At 44.6% G+C, this 21,570-nt stretch overlaps 1 protein-coding gene across 1 annotated transcript in view; it reads left to right on the forward strand.

Annotated features, from left to right (window-relative positions):
* Positions 1–4,778: 4,778 nt before the first annotated feature.
* PRR5 (proline rich 5) overlaps positions 4,779–21,570 on the forward strand; it is a 79,744-nt gene continuing 62,952 nt past the window's right edge. Inside the window, exons 1-2 of the mRNA XM_063134339.1 lie at positions 4,779–4,806; positions 7,605–7,700. The gene's annotated coding sequence lies outside the window, so the exon portion shown is untranslated. The remainder of the gene's footprint in view (positions 4,807–7,604; positions 7,701–21,570) is intronic.

Genomic DNA, 21,570 nt, shown 5'->3' on the forward strand with positions numbered 1-21,570 from the left:
GAGAGCCCACAACCTCCCTTGGTAACTGGTTCCATTGTTGTACCGCTCTAACAGTCAGGAAGTTTTTCCTGATGTCCAGCCAGAATCCTGGCCTTCCTTTGTGAGACAACTTTTTAAGTATTTGAAGAGTGCTATCATGTCTCCCCTCAAGAGGCAGCTGGACAACCATCTGTCAGGGATGCTTTAGGGTGGATCCTACATTGAGCAGGGGGGTGGACTTGATGGCCTTGTAGGCCCCTTCCAACTCTACTATTCTATGATTCTATGCATCTTCTCTTGCCCATTTGTTTCAGTCTCTCTTCATAGGGCATTTTTTCCAGACCCCTGATCATCCTGGTTGCCCTCCTCTGAACACGCTCCAGCTTGTCTGCGTCCTTCTTGAATTGTGGAGCCCAGAACTGGATACAATAGTCTAGATGAGGCCTAACCAGGGCCAAATAGAGAGGAACCAGTACCTCACACAATTTGGAAGCTATACTTCTATTAATGCAGCCCAAAATAGCATTTGCCTGAATGTAAGAGGTTACATTCAGCCCACCTGGACAACGTTTTTTAGTCTGGCTTCTGAGTTTTCACCATAAGGGCTGAACGTTTCCTTTAAGAAATGCCCCCTGAAAACAGAAAGGATGCAAGCTTTAGAGATCACGTGGAAAGATGTTTTCAAGGGAGGTGGGATGGGGAAGGAAAAACCAGACTGACTTGAGGTGAGTGTCATGGTTTTTCCATTATCTCAGTCTTGAGGTAGAAAGGTGAGGAGGGGAATACAGACCTTCAAACACACTCAAGTGCTCTAAGTGCATGTGTGAGCCAACTCATAGGAACTGAAATGTCCTCAATGAATGTACTTTTTATTTATTGTTTTGGGTCATTTTTATTTTCTATTTGGGACAGGAGCGATGAATATGGAAGGAAGTAGCGGGCAACCTAAAGCATGGAGGGATGGAAAATGCAGGCCGAAACTAGTGTAAAAGATTCAGGGCAATATTCAGGCAAGTGGTTTAACCTTTTGCACAGGAAAGAAGCAGAGAGGTCTGATATGAACTTTGACAGTTTATATTTCAAGCCGTGGAACGTGTGGATGTTGAATGGTAATGATCATTTATTGAAGAAATACTTAACAAGCATTATGTTATTAAATGTTTCCACAGTAAAATGCTAACAACTAGCTAATTTTAGGAGGTCAACGAACAACAAATAAAATGATGTATTAAATAAAATAAGTTTCAATGTACAGTCCCTTGCATTACTTCTCCTGCTCTTAATATACATTCTCTTCTTGCTGAACACTTCTCTTGCTCTCTCATATTCACATTTGTACATTTGCAAGTTAATTTACCTCTAAACTATCATTTATTATTATTATTATTATTATTATTATTATTATTATTATTATTATATTTATTTGTATCCCACCTTTTGCCCAGTGCTGGGCCTCAAGGCGGCCTTACAAAGTTTTAAACATACATGCCGGGGGAGGACACACGACAAAACCATAAATGTTTAAAATACACAACAGAATTATAAGACATTAACATAGATGGAGGGCCAGAATATTCTCCAAATGCCTGATGGAACAAAAAAGTTTTAACCTGCTTCCAAAAGCCCATCAAGGAGGGAGCCAGCCTAGCTTCCCCGGGAAGAGCGTTCCAGAGCACTGGAGCAGCCACCGAGAAGGCCCTCTCCCATGTTCCCACCAAGCACGCCTGTGAAGATGGTGGGACTGAAAGAAGGGCTTCTCCAGAAGATCTTAAAGCGCGGGCAGGCTCATAAGGGAGAATACGTTCTTTCAAATAACCTGGACCCGAGCCATATAGGCATAGTAGGCATAGTTTGAAGATGCTATTTCTCCTGACTTCTCCCTACAAGCTCCAAAGGTGAAGATCCTGTTTCTTTTGTTCAGCTTCTCCTCACTTGTTTTGAAACTGTTCCATGCAAATAAACACTCATGACCAAAGTTGTAGTGAACATTTTTTACTTGGACCTCCAAAAGGCTTTGATAGTTCCTCACCAAAGACTCCTGAGCACACTTAGCAGTCATGGAATAAAAGGAGATATCCTCTTTTGGATCAGTAAGTGGCTGAAGAACAGAAAGCAGAGAGTAGGAATAAATGGAAAATTCTCCCAGTGGAGGGAAGTAAATAGCGGGGTCCGACAGGGATCGGTATTGGGACCAATTCTTTTCAACTTGTTCATAAATGATCTGGAATTAGGAGTGAGCAGTGAAGAGGCCAAGTTTGCTGATAACACCAAATTATTTAAGGCGTTTAAAACAAAAAAGGACTGTGAGGAAATCCAAAAGGATATCTCCAAGCTGGGAGAGTGGGCATCCAAATGGCAGATGTGGTTGAATCTAAGCCAAGTACTCATTGGAACAAACCAAAAAAACCCCCACACCACAGCTTCAAGTATAATAATAATTATTATTATTATTATTTATTTATATAGCACCATCAATGTACATGGTACAATGTATAAGTTGATGGGATCTGAGCTGGGGGTGACTGAACAAGAAAGAGATCTTGGGGTTGTGGTGAACAGCTCAATGAAAAAGTCAACCCAGTGTGCAGCAGCTGTAAAGAAGGCAGACTACATGTTAGACATTATTAGAAAAGGAACTGCGTATAAAACTGCCAGTATCTTATTGCCTTTATTCAAATCTATAGTGCGACCACACTCAGAATGCTGTGTGCAGTCTTGGTCACCACACATAAAAATAATATTGTAGAGGTGGAGAAATTACAGAAAAGGTCATTTAAAATGTTCATGGGGCTGGAGCAATTCTCCTATGAGGGAAGGTTACAACAGCTGGGATTGTTTAGCTTGGAAAAAGGGAGAGTAAAGGGAGACCTGATAGAGGTGAACAAAATTATGCATTGTGTGGAGAGTGTGGACAGGGAAACATTTTTCTCCCTCTCTCAAAATACTAGAACCCCATGGGGTCATCCCATGAAGCTGATTGGTGGGACATTCAGAACAGATAAAAGGAAGTACTTCTTCACACAGTGCATAGTTAAATTGTGGAACTCACTACCACAAGTTGTAGTGATGGCCACCATTTTGGGTGGCTTTAAAAGGGGGCTGAATGAATTCCTGGAGGCGAAGGCTATCCATGGCTTCTAGCCCTGATGGTTGTGTGCTATCTCCAGTATTCGAGGCAGTAAGTCTGTGTGCACCAGTTGCTGGGGAACATGGGTGGGAGGGTGCTGTTGCACTGTGTCCTGTTTGTGGGTCCCTGATTGACAGCTCGTCAGCCACTGTGTGAACAGAGTGCTGGACTAGATGGACCCTTGGTCTGATCCAGCATGACTTTTTTATGTTCTTAATCTGGGATTATTATGAAAGTCCTTGATGCTTCTTTGGTTTATCAACAACTGGTCCAGTTAATCTTTACTTCTCTCACTGTCTGTCTCCCCTAATGCTCTCCTCCTTTTGTTCCTTCAATTCAGATTTCCCCCCTCTATATCCTTATCTATGGAATTCACCTGCACAGAATATGCAGCTCATAACCAGCCTTTTAACAGAAGTGACAATAAATGAATGGTCACTGCTTAAAATGTTGACCACATGTCTAATTCCTCTCCATACTGTACTCTTGAAAGCATCTGGAGCAATGAATAGTGTGCGGGAGTAGAGCTGTGTGCAAGTGACCTCTCAAAATTCTCCACCCTATTTATGGGTAGAAAAATTGGGGGGGGGGGACAATTTCACTGAATTTTTGTGGACCAGTTTCTTTCTTTCTTCTAAGGGTTTTTGGCTTTCTTGCCCTGCCACTGCAAGTGGAAATAGGAGCAACTGTGTTGGTAGCCTGGCCCCCATTTTGCATCCTCCACAGTAGCCATATACCTAGCATCATTCCAGGGCACGGCAGTGGGTGGAGAAGGGAATGCAGCCACTACTAAAAAAAAAAAAAAAATGGTGAAGAAAATTTGGAGAAGGTTCTGCCAAGTGTCCTTTTATTTCTAGGAGGTAAGAAAAGAAATATCTCAGGACTTTTCTGAGAAACATGTCTTCTGAGAAATGTTGGCTTGTCTCTAGTTGTCATCCTTCTTCAAGGTTCAGGACCTTCCAGGGTCTTCCACACCTTACAATGCTCAGGAGTGATTGCATCTTGTCTCTAATGCAAATACTGGCAACACTGAACCTTCCCTGAAAGCCCTGCAGCAGGTGTGAGATGGAGGTGGGCAGTGTTGCATCCAACTCCAGGAAAAGGGTGGAGCTAACGCTGTGCCAAAATCCTTCCTCCAATTCCTGAACGTTTTTGTACCCCATGAAAGAGTATTCCATTTTTCTGCCTCATTCTCAAGACATTTTATGTTGGGGTGTTTTAGATAGATAGATAGATAGATAGATAGATAGATAGATAGATAGATAGATAGATAGTGTCATATCAATTGGTCATGGGCTAAGATTATCGACCCCCCATTCTTCTAAATCAACTACTGCTTGAGTGCCAGCTGGTGGTATCATTCAGTTGTGACTTCCTCCTGAGTTCGTGTCACTGTCCTTTTAGTTGGCCATCCGTGGTGCTGCTTATCGCAGATCTAGCTGGCTTGCTGCCACCGAAACAGCTGTGCGGTAGGAATGACCATCTGCCTTGCTGGAGACCAGTTGTTGCTGCGAGTGCACAAGATTCAGGAAAGGAATTTCATTTCATTCGCTCTTTTGTGCACATCTAAGCCCAAGTAGCACGGAAGGAGGCATTATGGAATGTTTATCACCATCTGCCTTGTAATACAATTATGCAGCTGTTCATTTAATGACAGTCCGGCGTAGAAGGTCTGCTAGATCAAATTCAAGAATTGAGCTGTAAGATGCATATCTGAGGGTACGCATCCTCCAAGGACATTTCTCTCTCTCCTTTAGGCCCTGTGGCAGGTCACTTTGTTCCCTTTCAGCATCGAACTGGTAGCTGAAGGCATTTTTGTGCTCTCCTTGTTAGCATACAGCACAACTACTTTTACCTGTTTCGGGAATTATAACATCTCAGAAATTAAGATGGTCCTGTAGAATTTGTGGGGGCAAAGTAAACTTGAAAGCCTGTCATGGAGATAGAACATACTAATTATTTATGATATTGTCCACAGGGTACTGTAAGGATGAGAAGATATCCTAGTGATTGTGGTGTTTTGTGCATTGTGGTCCTTACCAAGCAGAAAATAGGGGCTTCTGCTGGAGCTGAAAATTATCCTGAGACTTCCTTACATCCAGTACTGATTTCCATCAATGGGGTTTGGGGGGCGGGTGGGGGGGTGATGTTTTGTGGCTGGATGTGTGCACTCTTGTGCAAGCTGGGTGGGGAAGGAGTGTAAAACAGGCTGACTGTTCATCAGACAAATGCAGATGTCTGCCAGGACTGCATTACTCTAAATGGAATATGCATTGGTGCATACCACTTTGAGTGCCATTCTTTGGTAGAATGCCCACCTGCAGCTAATGAACATACATACATGCACCAGCCTTCTGCTTTAATGCACGTGTGTGTGTGTGTGTGTGTGTGTGTGTGTGTGTGTGTAGAACTCCACATGCAGAGGTGCTGTTTGGAAAAGCAAGGATATAGCAGACATTGCACATACTTTCTTTGGCCATCTAAAAATGCCGGGAGGCAATGTGTGTAACTCTGCTGAAATGAAGAGGCATGGTTTTGTGCATCCTTAAGACATTCAGATGGTTTCCTCACCATGTGTGTAAAAATATGGCTGGTGAATGCTGAGAGTTGTAGGATATTTTTCCCCTAAACACGCATAGAATTATGCCCTAAATAATTGACAATTAGGGTTGGAGATGAAATTCCCAGTGGCTAGGAGTTGCCAGAGTGGGTTGAGTGTGTATGTTTGTGTGTGGGCATAAGTGTGCTCTTTGATTCCACACAAGCTCAGAATGAAGTACATGAGGTCCGCAGCTTCCTGGGGTTCTCATAATGTTTACATCTTAAAAAACAAACACCTTCTTATGATTTCAAGGATGTGTAAGAATATGCAGGTGATGCCTAGAGCTGTAAAATTTCTGGAATTTTGTGGCTAAAGAAAGCCCTGTGGTTTCCCCCCCAGTTTTCTCAGAAGGGGTGAAAATTGTGGGAAACATTTAGAGATATCTTTTAAGAACTTCGAAGGCAATATGTATAACTTCGCACAAAAATGTCGCTCTTTGCGATATTTATTAAACTTTAAAATATGAATGCCTTAGTTTTACGCGTACTATACCCGGTATTCAAGAAGGAGCAGAAAAGTGCTGCACCCTGTGGTATGAGGAATGTCTTGGTTTTTGTCAGTTGAGAAAATAGGGGGAAAGTTGAGTTTATTGTAGAAAGCATCAACATTGCTGTATACAAACGGAGTCTCCACAGTCAGTATTTTCTTTGAAACGATACAAAAAACATAACTGCAACATCATTGAGGTGACAAAAATATGCCTGTTCACACCACAAACAACAATCCCTCTTTCAAACTATTCCCAACTCTCTCTGTGTGTGTAATCAAACTGATCATACTATTAAGGAGTGTCTACAGAACGCAGGAGTTGTAATGACCTAGTATTGTACATTGTCTTATATCAAAACACACGAAGGCTGCAGTTGATACTAACCAAATATCAGGAATGCCAACAGGCACACAACAAGAGTCAAAATAATGACTTCTATGTTATATAGTTCTATCAAATAGAACATTTCAAACATACAAATAGGGTTATATCAAACAGAACTTTTCAAACATACAAAATTATAAAGATGACCAAACAAAGATGACGAAACGGGAAAATAACCGGAATCCTGTTATAATTAATTATACAGTATTTCAATAATAGTTAGTCTCTTGTTATATTTTATTGTCAGGGTATCATAAGAAGCAACTATTTGCCTTATGTTTGGTCATCTTTATAATTTTGTATGTTTGAAATGTTCTATTTGATATAACTATGTAAAATAGAAGTCATTATTTTGACTCTGGTTACCAACACTGTCTGATTGTATTGTTACAATTGTTACGCAGTTGTGTGCCTGTTGGCCTTCCTGATATCAGCTTTTCCCGGCCTAGGGGCCTCCAAGATGCTTTGGACTACAAGTCTTAGCAGCCCTGACTGTTGGCCATGGTAGTGGGGGATGATGGGAGTTTTAGTCCAAAACATCTGGAAGGCACCAGGTTGGGAAGGTCTGTTAAAACATGTCTAAAATAATATTTTAAAACCCTGACTTTAAAAATATTTCACTCAGTATTCCATCATTATTAGAAACAATTTCCCTCCAAATTTCAATATAAGAATCAATTTTCAGTCTTGTGTTTGTGGTTAGATGTTAAATATATATATATATCATCAGTCTGTATGGTGTTTCATAGAGAAGGGGAGGATAAGTTCCCTGCCTGGATGACCTTACAGTCTAAAATATGACACAGGGGAAGTAACAGAGGAAGTGGAGGCAGTGCTAAACAAGCCAATGGTATGCAGTTATTTTTGTTGCATGTGCTTAGGCTGAGTTACAGTAAGGCGTGGGAATTATGGGCTTGGGCCAAAGGCACAGAGAGATACCCCTGGCCAGCTAGCTTTACCTGTTGCGCCTGGTTAAATCTGCACAGCTGCCTCTTTTACATTATTTCATGCAACTTCTGTAGACGGCCAGAATTCTCCCTTCGCGAGACTGGGATGTAGAGAGAGCCTGCGGCTTCTGGACTCTTCGATTCAGCCCTCTTCTCTGAACCCGTCAGCAGGTAAGCTGCTTCCAATTGTTTTGACGCTGTTTGTTCAGTTATAACGCTCTGGGTGGGAGGCTTGTTTTTGTGCAAGGCATCCCAACCTACGAAGCAGGAAAGGCAGCTGGCTGGGACAGCAGAATGTTAAGGGCTCTCTGGGTTAATGAGCGAAACGGTCTTGGGAATATCATCCCCCACCTGCCCCAAGAACCTTTGGACAACTGGAGCTGATATGTGAAGTCCATGGTGCTGTCCTTGTTTTCCTAATTGCAGCCCCCTCCCTCATTCCAGACTTCTCTTCCCTTTGGCAGCAGTCAAAAGAACCCTTGAGAAAACTTAATTCTCCCCTCTCCCAAGGCAGGAAAAAAATGGCAAAGTGCATTCTCTCTTCAACTGTGTAGCTTGGGGATGGGCAAAATGGTGCCCTCCAGAGGTTTTGGACTACAAACCCTATAATCCCTGACCGTTGACCATGACAGCTGGGTCTGAAGGGAGCTGTATCTTAGAGCCTAAGCTCTGGAGAGCTGGCAGTAGTGCCTTTCTTTCCATCTCAAAGGATAAATAAAAGAGCAGTTATTGGGCCTGTTCAGACAACACTAAGCCATGGTTAGGTCATTAACTGTTTTGCCAAAAATGGTCAGTGAGCATGTTTAAACCATGGTTATGTAATAATAATATATTTATTTGTTACCCGCCTCTCCCTCCGGACCATGGTTAGGAATGGTTCACACAGCATGCTTCGCCGTAATGTTTAGCATGTCATTCGAACAAGGTCATTGCTAAATGAAGGGATAGCAACTTTCTTTGCAAGTATCCGATGCAAGCCTTTCAAGAATCTCTGATTCCTTGCTAAGCCCAAGATAGCCCTGTTCAGGCGCTATGCCTAAACAGGGTACACTGAGTCTGAGTGAGGGGCTACACTCAGTGACCCCTCTCCGGGATTTCTAACCTTGCCGTGTTGAGCAGTAAGTTCTGAAGAGGAGTCCTACTTGCATTCACATGAACATGAGTAGACTTCTCCACAAGGTTGGGACCCTGAAACCTTGTGGCAGGTGATGGAGGCAGAGCTTGGCTACAGAGCAGAACCTGATGGCTGCATGAAGATGATAGAAAACAGTTCTCATTGAGCCAAACATAAAATAGTTTGGCTCCTGTCTCTCTCTCTCTTTCTCCCGCCTCCCATATTCTACAATTTCACACCTCCTCCTGGGGACCAGTCAGATCCTCAGACCTGGCAGCACAGGATTTGGGGTTGAGGGTGGACAGGGCAACAGGACAAAGAGCTCCAGTTGCACGAGGCTTCCATTGTGGTGCGAAGGTCGAGAATAAGGAGATGCGACAATAAATAAAGAGACGAGACAATTTTACAGCTCGATTTAAACAGGGCCACATTTTATTAAATTATCTGCAAGAAGGGATGAATCCTGACGGGCATCCGGTATGACCTGTTGCCAGGCCCCTGAAGTTGGGCGAGCCTACGAAGTAGGCGCTGCCTCTTTCGCCTTCCTTTGTCACACCCTAATTCACGCCGTCCAGCTCTGAGTGGGTGAGTAGAGTCGGCCCCAAAGGTACGTCGTATCTCCCAGGTAGGCCGTGGGGCTCGAAGCTGGGAGCCTCAGACTTACCAGTCACTGTGAACAGTGCCATGTGAATGCTCACCATTCCCACACCACTCTGGACGCCCGTACCTAGCGCCAAATAGCAAAATGTGACCGAATTAGTAACAAATTAACCTATTAATACACCCAAGCTGTCTCATAGTGTGGAGTAGGCGAAAAAAACTCCTGCACAATTCAGTACAGGAGTAAAAAATTCCTACTCGGCTCCTAACGGCAACCAGCAAGCCCACACTCTCTACAGGGAGGGAGGGAGGGAGCCGCGCAGCAAAGAGGGGGAGGGGGGAGAACCCCTTATTTATGGGCTCTCCGTCCCCTCCCCTCGTGTGGCACCATACCAGCCCCAGCCACTCATGGCTTCTCTCACCATGCCCACAAACGCCTCCCCACACCCAGGCTATGCCGGGCGTGGCAGAATGGCCATTTTATATACACAAACGAGTTAAAAAGCCAGAACCTCTCTACCATGGAAGAGTATGAAAAAGGAAAGAAGAGTTCTCCAAAGTGTGGTAGGAGAAGTTTAAACATGTGAGTTTCATTTGAAACCGTCAAAAATGGGTATGTAGTACTTACCGTAGCTTTAGGTGAAAATACTAAATTGTTGCCCTTTCCACTTAGTTTTATTCATGCCCAAGGTGGGGGGCGGGAAAGAATGCCACTGTGCCGCCCTGTTTAGCTGCTCTTTTTGGCCCTTTGCTCAGCCTTCTCCTCACTTCCCAGCCAGACCCCTCCCCTCTGGCCCCCTCCTGCAGTTACAGCAGTGGAAGAGTTGCATGCTGGCCTTCTAGAGTAATTTGTCTAGGGTGGTACTGTTTGGTAGGGCTGTGCACCAGCCCCACGACCCGCTTCGTGGCCCGATCTGGAACTTTTGGATTGGGCCCAAACCGGTTCATGCCAATCCAACCCAACCCATTCCGGATCGGATCCCGGAGCGAGATCCAAAGGGTCAGATCAAGATTCACCTGACATTTTGCCTCCCCCCCCCTTCCCCACTTACTTGCCTCCATGGTGGAGGCAAGTAAGTGGGGAAGGGGGAACAAAACGGAGAGCGAATAAGTCCCCCTCCCTCCTTACCTGGCTCCGCCATCCGCCGTTGCACGGACCACAGCGGTGGCAGGTGGCGGAGCCAGGTAAGGCCCCCCTCCCCCACACACTTACCTGCCACCATCGCAGTTCAGCGCCAGCTTCAACTGAGGGCCAGGCTTCAAACCAGAAGAGCAGGCCATGGCCTGCTCTTCCTGTTTGAGGCCTAGTCCTCAGTTGAAGCCAACACCAGACCGCGATGGAGGCAGGTAAGACCCCCCTCCCCACACTACTTACCTGCTTCTGTCACGGTCCGGCGGCAACTTCAACTGAGGCCCAGGCCTCAAAGTGGAAACAGGCCGCCTGTTTCCGCTTTGAGCCCTGGGCTTCAGTTGAAGCTACCGTCGGACCGCAATGGAATCAGGTAAGCCCACTCCCCCTGCCGCCTTACCTGGCTGTGCCGCCATCACCACACGGACTGCAGCGGTGCCAGGTAAGTCCCCTCCCCCCACACTTACCTTTCTTCGGAGCTCCAGATTGAGGTGAAGGATCCGCTTTGTCTCGATCCGCTTCGTCTCGATCCGCAGCTCCCCCAGACCCGATCTGGCTCCGCCTTTGTCGGAGGCAAATCGGGCCGCTCCGCTTCCGCTTCTACGAACCAAAGCGAAGCAGAGCACAGCCCTACTATTTGGTCTAAGATAGTGGTTCTCTAGAGGAATTATACTAGGAAATTTGTGCCAAAGATGCATGCCAAGGTATTTGCGGGGGAGGTATGAGGGAGAAGAAACCTAAGTTTGCCATGCTAGAACTGTGCTCCAAATTTCATAGCTGAAGTAGAAAGACAGAGGAGGAAATTAAATTTACATAAGTTTTAGCCTAAAACAGGGTTTAAAACTCTGTGTCTTTAGAGAATCCTTTCCACTTTGCCTTGTTCATTGAGAAGCTCCAACATATGTTCCACTCCAATCTTCTGCTCATTACAGAGGATTCTGAGGCCTTTGGGGCCTTGTCATTGCCTTGAGGCTGCCACTTGAAACTAGCAATCTTTCCAAGAGCCTTGCCTGCCATTACAGCTTCCAAGAGATCCCCAGCTGGAAGACCTCTACCCTAAGAGCCAACTACACATCACACGAATTGAGTAGCATGTAGTTGAGGTGTGGGTTTTTTGGGTTTTTTTTTACTCCAATATAAATGCATGTGGCCCCGCTTTGGATCAAGACCACTGCCCTTCAGGTGAGGAGGGTTAAATCTTTCACCGTACCACCATTTCCCCTTGAACGAAAAAGGGGGGGGGCAGTTCTCCATGGATGCCAGTGGAGACTTTGCTGGGAGGTGGGCGGGCTCTCAAATACATTCTGATAGTAAAAGATAAGTCCTTGATTTGGAACATAGGTTCTAAATCTTGTGGGGGGGGGGCAGTCTAAACACGTAGCACAGGCGCCCCTCTTCAGACCTTTACTCAGTGTTGGGGCAGGCAGGCCAGTGCGAGGCAGAGGAGAGGCGTTGTGGCCCTGATATCATCCATGGAATTATGATTGACTGGAGGAAAATGGCCAAATAAGACTCTATTGTGCTCTAGAATAGATACGTATATTTATATTTATTGATATGTATTTATTTATTTATTACATTTCTATACCGCCCCATAGCCGAAGCTCTCTGGGTGGTATATCTATGTACAAATCAGGGTGGATAAAAGTCATTGATTTTTTTAAAAAAAATAATTAAAAAAATCAGATTTTTTAAAATTTAAATTGGATTTTTTTTTAATAAAATGCTTTTTGAGGAAAAATCTATCTAAAGATAGCTTTCTATTTAAGATACATTATAGTCCAAAGGTTATTCATCATGAAATAAGGATTAGTTTTTAATTATGTCACATGAGGCTGTGTATTCATGCAATGTTTAAATTTTGGGGTAAATGAATTCCATTAATCCATTCGCAATGTCATGCTCTTCCAGAGATTTCTGTAAGATTATTGGGCAATTTTTCTCTCTTGACGATATTATCACAGCTGCTTGGTTTTACAGTTCTCAAAACCGTGAATTTGTGTCTGCAGAGATCACAATCCCATTGTTCCTTTGCAAATCTGTGTACACAGAATCAACCCCTTACCTCTTAAGTGCTAAGTTTCAAAAAATTCAATGAATAGAGTGCACTTTGTGTGTGTGGGGGGGGGGAAGTCACGTGATTAAATCGACTCTTTCTGAGTAGTGATTTAAATCGTGATTTGAATCAAATCCACCTTGGTACAAATTGATATTTTCCCTTTTGAAAGACATGGAAGTAGGGGGTGCCAGTTCCTTCCCCATTTGTCTCTTCTGTGTATTTTAAAGAGAAGTGTAAGAATGTACTCATCTGCTCTCCACAACTGGTGCAGAGTACCCACGTGTCCGTATTAGACCTTGCCTTAGGTACCACCTATGGAAAATATCCTAGCGGAGTACAGATTTTTGGGGTGGCAGAATAGCCAAATCTACCTAACGGTTGTTGCCTTACGCATTGTCTGCAACCCTGATAACCCAATTTGTTTTTCCCTGTGCTCTGCTGCAGCGCAGCGCAGTAAGATCGAGGGAGTTGCTTGGTTACCTAGGCAACATAGCGGCTATCTTCCGGTACTATGCTGCAAGGCTGCGGGACTTTCTTTCTCCTACCCCGGAGGTGGGGAGTGATTTGTAGTGATTGCCAATCCCTTTAATTTGATCAGATCCCCTCACTGACATAACAGGCAGGGTTAAATTTGTGAAAGTCTTTCTTGTCAGACAGCAAAGTGATTATTTCAGCGTCAAAACAGAAATTCATTTAAATACGTATCTATCAGCTGTGCTTTTTTCCTTTCCATTTTTACTCTGGAGTAGGCAAAAGCAGTCTGAACTAGATCAGGATCCTAGTAGAAAGGTAGGGGGGCTTTTAAGATCCATACTGGGACCCTTGCACATACTCTAAGAGGTTTTTTTAAAATTGTAGCTGCTATGGATTTAATGTATGGATTGAAAGAAATGTCTGTACTGATCCTGAATGCTCTGAAAACGGAAGGAACGGGGAGTAACTTTTCCTGGATTTTTCGAAGCAGTCAATTAGGATGGGAAGCGAGGTGTGGGCGTGTTTTTGTATGAGGCGCCTATGTATTTGGGATGTATGCAGATAAGAGGAAAATAAGAAATTGAGTTCTCACAGAAAATTTATTAAGCCCTAAGCAAGACTTTCCCAATCTAGGCCGTTGCTAGACGAGGACTTAGCCTGGTGCGAGGCCCGGGCTCCCTGCTGTGCGTGCAGATGATGCACAGGGGATCCGGGGGCCAGGCAGAGCTAAATCCTCCCTTGACCCGGGATAACCGGATCCACTTGTGGCCCTGTTTTTCCACAGCCCCGGGCTGAGCTCGGGGCTGCAGAAGGTCTAGCTACTTCCGTGGCTTTTCCCGGCTGCTTGCTTACTCGCGAGTAGCCAGGAGAAGCTGCGCACTGGGCACAGCACTCTATAGGAGCGCTGTGCCCATCGGGCCGGGGGGGGGGGGAAGAGCGGACCCAGCAGGAGAGATGGGGGAAGAGGGTGGGGAGATCCTTCGCCAGGGTGGGGAGATCATGGACGGGGGGACGCGGAGGGGGCATTGGACATGGCGGGCTGGTGATTGGGCGGGCATGGTGAGCGGGCTGGCGAGCAGACGGGGGGCATCAGATATGGCGGACTGGGGGGGGAAGAAGAACGGGGCCAGGGCAAGGAGATCGGGGACAGGCGAGTGAGCGGGGGGTGGACATGGCGAGTGGGGGGAGGACAGGTGAGCGAGTGGGGGGTGGACATGGCGAGCGGAGGGAGGATGAGCGAGCGGGCAGGGGGGCATCAGACATTGTGGGGGGGGGAAATCGGGGGCAGGGGGAGCGGGGAACCCTTTATTTTTTTAAAAAAAAGCTTTACCTTTCCGTTGGTGCGCTCCTGCGCACATGGCCCCTTTAATTAAAAAAAATGGCCGACGCGACGGGGCTTTCCCTTACCCCATCACACGTTACGTCTAGCTAGGGGCGACGGCCCACACTAGCTGCAGCGCGGCCTTGCCCCAACTCCCCACCAGATTATCAGGTAGGTCTAGCAAGGCCCTTAGTGTCATTTTGGACTTCAGCTGCATCAGCCTCAGCTAACATGGCCGATGGTTAGGAATCATTGGAGTTGTAGTCCCAACCATCTGGATGTTATGATATTTTAACTATTTTTGTAAGCTGCTTTTAAAGCCCAATTATATAGAGATAGGACACTCATGACATTAAAACCACCTGTTCTTAATCACTGTGTGTCAGTGCTGAGAGCCTGCAACTGTTCAAATATATATACTTTCCCATTGCAAGTTTTTAAAGATGAGCATTTTTCACTGGTGCCTCACAGCCAGTAGAGGGAGGCATTTGCAACATGGCAACCTTAAGCTTGATATTGGGAGACCGTTGATATTGTTAATGGCAACAGGGTAATAAATGTACAGGAGGCACAGATGGTTCTTCCTCGAAAACAAAATGAGGGGGATATTTTCCTGGAAGAAAAAGAACAGAATGAGCCAAGAAATAAATACCCTTTTCAAATGGGTGTATTGATGACGTTATGTTCACTTCATGCACTAAAGATTATATCCATATAACTCTTTGGATCTGACATGGTAGAGGAGGATGTTCACAATGAGGTACCAGAAGATTCATGGCCAAACCAGATATTACTTTAATAGTGTAGTTAGCAACCACGTTGTTTTTTTAAAATAATAAAAAATAGGGGTGGCTTTTATCAACACCAGAGCATAAGAGGGAGTTTAACCGTTTTCTCCCCAGCAGTGGTAAACTTTGAGGTGTAGGCACTCATGATGACAGTCCCCATAACTAGATGCCCAAGCAGAGTCCGAAAATGCAGGCAGGTGTGTTGATCTATATATGCACATACCTCTCTCCCAAAAAGCAGCAGCAGATAGCATAATGCCCAGTTTATTAGGATCATGGCATTGGTGCAACTATGTAGTTTTAGGCCCTGGACTTAATGGTCCTAAACACACCACACATACAAACACACACACTTTTTGGTCTAAAGTTGATCATCCCCTTCTCCCCTCCATTGGCAGTCTATGCTTTAAAGTTGCTTAAACTCACTTAAATCACAGTACTATAAGAATAAAATGGAGTTTGTTCCTGCTGCCCTAATGCTAAATACGTCTACTTGGGAATAAGCATAGTACAAGATAATATATTTTTAAAGTAAAAATAAACCAATTTTATTATTGCATTTATATCCCGACTTTTTTCCTCCAAGGAACCCAAGGCGGTGTACATAATCCTCTTCCTCTCCATTTTATCCTCACAGCAACAACCCTGGGAGGTAGGTTGGGCTGAGAGTCTGTGATGGGCCCAAAGTCACCCAGTGAGCTTCCATGGCTGAGTGGGGACTAGAACCCGGATCTACTCTCAGTCCAACACTTTAGCCACTACACCACACCGCTCACATCTGTAATTATGGTAGTTTGGTATACACATGCTGGATTGGAGGAGAGAATATCAACTTTGACAGAGGGAACTAAAATGCAAAACATGTTTCTGAACATTGCCCTACAGCATTCTACACGGGACAAATAGGCTGGTCTATACACAGAAGAATAAATGGATGGAAATCTGGCATCAGGAATGGCAATGTTCAGAAACCAGTGGGGGAACATTTCAACCTCTTGATCTTAAGGTGCCCTTTCTTGAACAAAGGAAACAGAAATTGCTGAATACAATTCATCAAAGGATTCAACTCTATTTTGGTTTGAATAAGTACAACCTTTTTAAAAAAATAATAATAACCAGGCTACATATGTTAATTGGTGCACCATTGCAATGATGTCTGTTTATCACCCAAAAAGATAGTCTTCACTGTCTGTACTTTTTGCATTTCATTATTATTATTTTTATTACATTTATATCCCGCCTTTTTCCCTCCAAGGGACCCAAGGTGGCATACATAATCCTACTCCTCTCCATTTTATCCTCACAACAACAACCCTGTGTGGTAGGTTGGCCTGACTGGCCCAAAGTCACCTGTTGGGTTTCCATGGCCGAGTGGGGACTAGAACTCAGATCTCTCGACTCCCAGCCCAACACTCTAGCCACTACACCACACTGGCTCTGTCAACACGGTTTGCATTCGTCCCCACTTCCCTACCCCCAGCATGGGTATATAAATCTGCCAGTTTGAGGTTAACACTTCAGGTGGACGGTGTCCATGAAAGCATATGCCAAAAATAAACTTGTTCGTTTTTAAGGTGACAAAGGGCTCTTTGGTTTTTAATTAAATAGAAGAATTTGCATTAGAAAACTTGTCAGTAAGAAACTACAGTTAGGCACAGCCCGGATTTGCCAGGATTTAGACTTCACCATGTGTAACTATAGGAGACAGTGGGGTGATACTCTGGCTGCAACACCAAGGTCACAGTGTTCAGAGAACCAATTAACATTCTGCAAGGTAGGCAACTTAAAGAGCAAGTTACACAGCATTGAGCTGAGCCGGGAATTTCCACTGTTCCTTTCTTAGTTGTTGCTAGATGAACATTCCTTGATCTTTTATATCAGTTTAAGAGTATCCTCAGATTGAACAGAGTTTCTGAAGCATTAAATCAGAGGTGGAGAACTGTTTTGGGTCCATGAACTGACTCCCCCTGTACCTCTCCCTCTCCCCATGGGCTGGATGACAATGTCACCCAACCTGACGTCAGATCTCTGAGGCGAGCCAGTCCATGGGATGGAACCGAGGAGACAGAGGCCTTAGCTAGACCTAAGGTTGATCCTGGGGTCGTCCCGGGGTTGTCCCTGCCTGCTCCCGGGATATCCTGTGTGTCAGTTACATGAACAGGGATGACCCCGGGACGATTCCGGGATAAACTTTAGGTCTAGCTAAGGCCAGAGTCAAAGAACAAGTTAGCGCCCAGGGCCTAAGGACAGCCAAAGATACAGGAACACATCAAATCTCAAAAAGACCTTGTTGCTCAACCTTGGCTCAACTGGGACAGGAAGCCCTCTTATACGATTTCCTATCCTAGAGGAGCCAATGGCCAGCCTGAGGTTTCTTTACTGGAAAATGCCTCCTGCCAGTGTTCGCCACAAAGGGCAGCTGTCCACACAATGGTATTTTGGCGGAGGACATGGCAGGCTGGAACCCTGAGCAGGAGCACTCCCGTTAGGGTGTGAGGATGCTCTTCGGCATTTTGTTGCAGGTACCGCCTATATTCCCAAAGACCACTGTTTTACAAAAGGAATTGCAATGGTTAGTGCTGACCACTAGGTGATGCTCCTGCAGCAAAGCACGCCTCTCTGCAAATATTGGAAGAGGTAGGTAAGGAGAGGCTGCTGCAGACGGCTAGGAAGGAGGTGACAGGTGTAATGGCTACCAGATGTAAAGGAGGGAGGGGTCAGACTTCCCTCTTATACAACTATTAAAAGTAGCTGTCCTGTTCTCCATCTGGCTACTGCAGAAGAGTGCTGACATGTTCTAAATGGCCAAATTATGGTCAGTCCAACTATTCTCCATGTCAGTGGGGAAACCCAAGTAAAACATCAAAGGGAAATTTCTGTGGGCAGTGACATTCCCCCCCCCCCCAAGCATGATCATGGCGATTCCTGCCAGTGGTCTCTGTGATGGTCTGGCTCACGCATTACATTTCCTGTGCAAAATGTGCATCCAGGCACTGCCTATATCCGAAGAAAAAATGTTTATGCTCTGGATCAGCCATTAATCGGGCCCCTTGAGAGAAAATGTGGTGGTAGAGGAGGAAGCAGCTGCTTCAGAACATTGCAGGGGATGGAGGGGACAGGCATCAGGGCAGGGTTAGGATATTTGTGGAGTTCAGCGTTGTTCCTTTCGTTCTTCTGCACAAGCTCCTGTTTGGCACGCAGCCTCAATCTATGCTCCTCTGCTTAGCTGGCTTAGGAATCGCAGCTTACAGGAATTCTATTTGGCCAGAAGAATGACATGGAACCTCCATATTCCGAGGCAGAATACCTCTGAGTACTGGAGCCTGCGAGTAAACAGAGGGCATGGCTAGATGGGGCGATATCCCGGGGATTATCCCTGTGTGTCCTCATGACGCACAGGGGATCCCAGGGGCAGGGAGGAATGATCCCTCCCTTCCCTGGGATCTCGCCATATCCTGTCCCAGGATGATCCCGAGACTGCGGGACGTGTGGCCAGGCATTCCGTTTTCGTCCCGGCTCCTCATGAGTAACCATGAGGAGCCAGGGCACAGAGCTCTGTGCCCATCGAGGGTGGGGTGGGGGAGAGGATATATATTAAAAGCTTACTTTTTCAGAGGAGCACTCCTGCATGCTTTTATTTTATTTTATTTATTTATTACATTTATATATCGCCCCCATAGCTAGAGCTCTCTGGGCGGGTTACAGAAATTCTAAAATGAGATAAAAACAAGTATACAAAATTTAAAATTCTTTTTTTTTAATAGTTTTTATTTGAATTTTATTACACATACAATAAATAATCACATTACATCAACTTAATATACCACAATAGTCAAATTAAAAAACAAGATAAAGTAATATAAAACTATCTCGTGCACCCCACCCCCTGGGACCCTTATTCTCCTTTCCAAAATTGTAATGTATCCTGCACCGGTTTACTCCCTTTCCCTTTTTCCAGTACAAATTTAACAAATGGACTCCAAACCTCATCAAAATCATTTCGTTTCAATAATCCTCTCTTAACTTTAATATTACACGTAAGTTTGTCATTAATCGCTATATCCCAGACTTCTTTGTACCATTCTTCTATTTGATAATCCCTTTGTTCCTTCCAATTCCTGGCAATTATTAATCTAGCTGCAATTAATAAATTGTTTATTAATTCTTTACTATTTTGTGTACATTTAACCCCTTCATGTATTGGAAACAGTGCTGTCCTTGGCCCTAACTTAACCTTCCATCCCATTATATCATTTATCTCTTTGAAAACCATTTGCCAAAACCTCTGAATAACTTCACAAGTCCACCACATATGGAAATAAGTGCCTTTTTCCTGACAACCTCTCCAATAATATACAGAATACTTTTTATCCATTTGGTGTAGTTTTACTGGTATTAAATACCACCTCCATATAAATTTATAATAATTTTCCTTTATTCTTGCCGACATAGTCTTTAATAAACGTTGGTTCCATATCTTTTCCCACTCATAACTACTCAACTGTTTTTCCATATCTTGATCCCATATCACAAAATTTAAAATTCTAAAACACAGAACATACATACATGAAGCATTAAAAACCGTTAAAATAAACATGTGGGTGATTAAGATGTGCTGCCATATGCCTGGGCAAAGAGGAAGGTCTTAACCTGGCGCCGGAAAGATAGCAGCGTTTTCCAATAAAAAACAAAACTAAATGGCAGGCATAATGTCCTCTTCCTCCCGGGACGTTGCTCGACGCATTTAGACACCCTGTGACGATCCTGGAAGCATATAAGTTCAGGATCGTCCCTCTACCCTCCCTCTACTACACCATGTGGTGTAGACATGCCCAAGGAATGGTCCCCACCTTTTGCCAAACCTCTGAGCTTCCTGGAGGCACCTGGCTGTCCACAGTTGGAAACAGAATGTGTCTCTAGATGAACCTTAGTCTGATCCATCAAGGGAGTTCAAAGACAGATTTAACCCACCCTTACGACACATTGGAAAGATGGTCACAGTGGGAGAAAGGAAATCTCTGACTATCATTAGTAATTGGAAACTCCGATATGATGGAATGATGACATCGTCATCACCTATTTGCTAGTATGTATGCTGATTACCTCATTTAGTGGTGACCCAATATATTACTAAAATTGTATTAGATTGCTGATGTTTTTCACTCACTAGAGCCTAGTGCAACCCAGTAGTTAAGCCCCACATACACACCTTGTTTTTTTAAATAAGGCCTTCTAATCGAATTGGCTGCTGTAGCAGTTGACGGAAGCTATGCTGTTTATTGTATATATGACGGTCTGCCTGCTGACAGAAGTCATGGCTATGTGCACAGTGCAGTGAGCTCTTGACCCTCAGGGAACACGTTTGTTCCTTGCAGCCAAGGTTGCTCTTCTGGAGAAGCAGAGAAAGGCAGAGAGGTTTGTGGACAAGTCCTATGGGGAACGATTGGGGTGTCCCAATCCCAGTGCAACAGCTTCCACACAGCTACAGAGAATGAGAGTCTCAAAGAAGAAAGGCATCAGTCCAAGGAAGAGAGAAATTATCTTTTAGGACAGACCCACAATTTGGGACGCAAACAGATATGCCTTCAGGGGGTGAGGAGCTTGTGGTAGTGGAAGATTAGATAATTAGAAACGTAGACAACTGGGTTTGTGATGGGTGCATAGATCAGATTGTAAATTGCCTGTTTGGTGTGAAGGTTGCGGATATCATGCATCATAGATAGTGCTGTGGGGCGGGGTAGATCAGTGGCTGTGCTGGACATTGACCCCAGTGATGTGGGGAAATATAGTCGTGAGGTTCTAGAAGCCAAATTTAGGTTGCTAGGCAGGAGGTTGAAAGCCAGGACTTCTAAAGTAGCTTTCTCCGAAATGAGACCTCTTTGCTAGACCGGCAAATTTTTGGGGTCTCAATGCATGGATGAGACTGTGGTGTAGGGAGAAGAGTTTTTGATTTGTTAGGCCCTGTGGAGCATTCGGAACAAGCTGGGCCTGTGCAAAAGGGGGCAGGCTCCACTTGAACCAGAACGAAACCAGACTGCTTATGCTTAACGTCAAAAAGATGGCAGAGCGGCTTTTAAACTGAGCCCTGCAGGAAAGCTGACAGGAGTTGGGAAGCATCTAGTTTAGGCTGAATCAAATGGAAATGTTTCTGATTCCCCAAATGGGAACAGGATGGGAATAGGCCAGAAACCTATACTAAAGCATGATAGCCAGTCAAAAAGGCCAAAGGGCTACAGGAAGAAATGCACACACCAGATAGATCTTGAGTGCGTACAACGTGTATTAGCGTTTGTATGCTAATACTAGAAACATCCAAGCCAAGTTGGGAGTGTTGGGGTGCTTTGGAGCTTCGGCTATTGGGCGGTATAAAAATGCAGTAAATAAATAAATAAAAATAAATAAATGACAAAATAGATATAGATCGAGTAAACACATAATGCCAATTCATGGATTATTTATTTAATCCACAAATTGGCAGTGGTGAGTAGGAGTGAGTGAGTACACTGCCTCCAGCATACACTTCGCTTCTGTTTCCAGTAAACAACCTATGATTACC

This window comes from Elgaria multicarinata, chromosome 9 (assembly GCF_023053635.1).
Source record: "Elgaria multicarinata webbii isolate HBS135686 ecotype San Diego chromosome 9, rElgMul1.1.pri, whole genome shotgun sequence".
NCBI classification, from domain to species: Eukaryota; Metazoa; Chordata; class Lepidosauria; order Squamata; family Anguidae; genus Elgaria; species Elgaria multicarinata.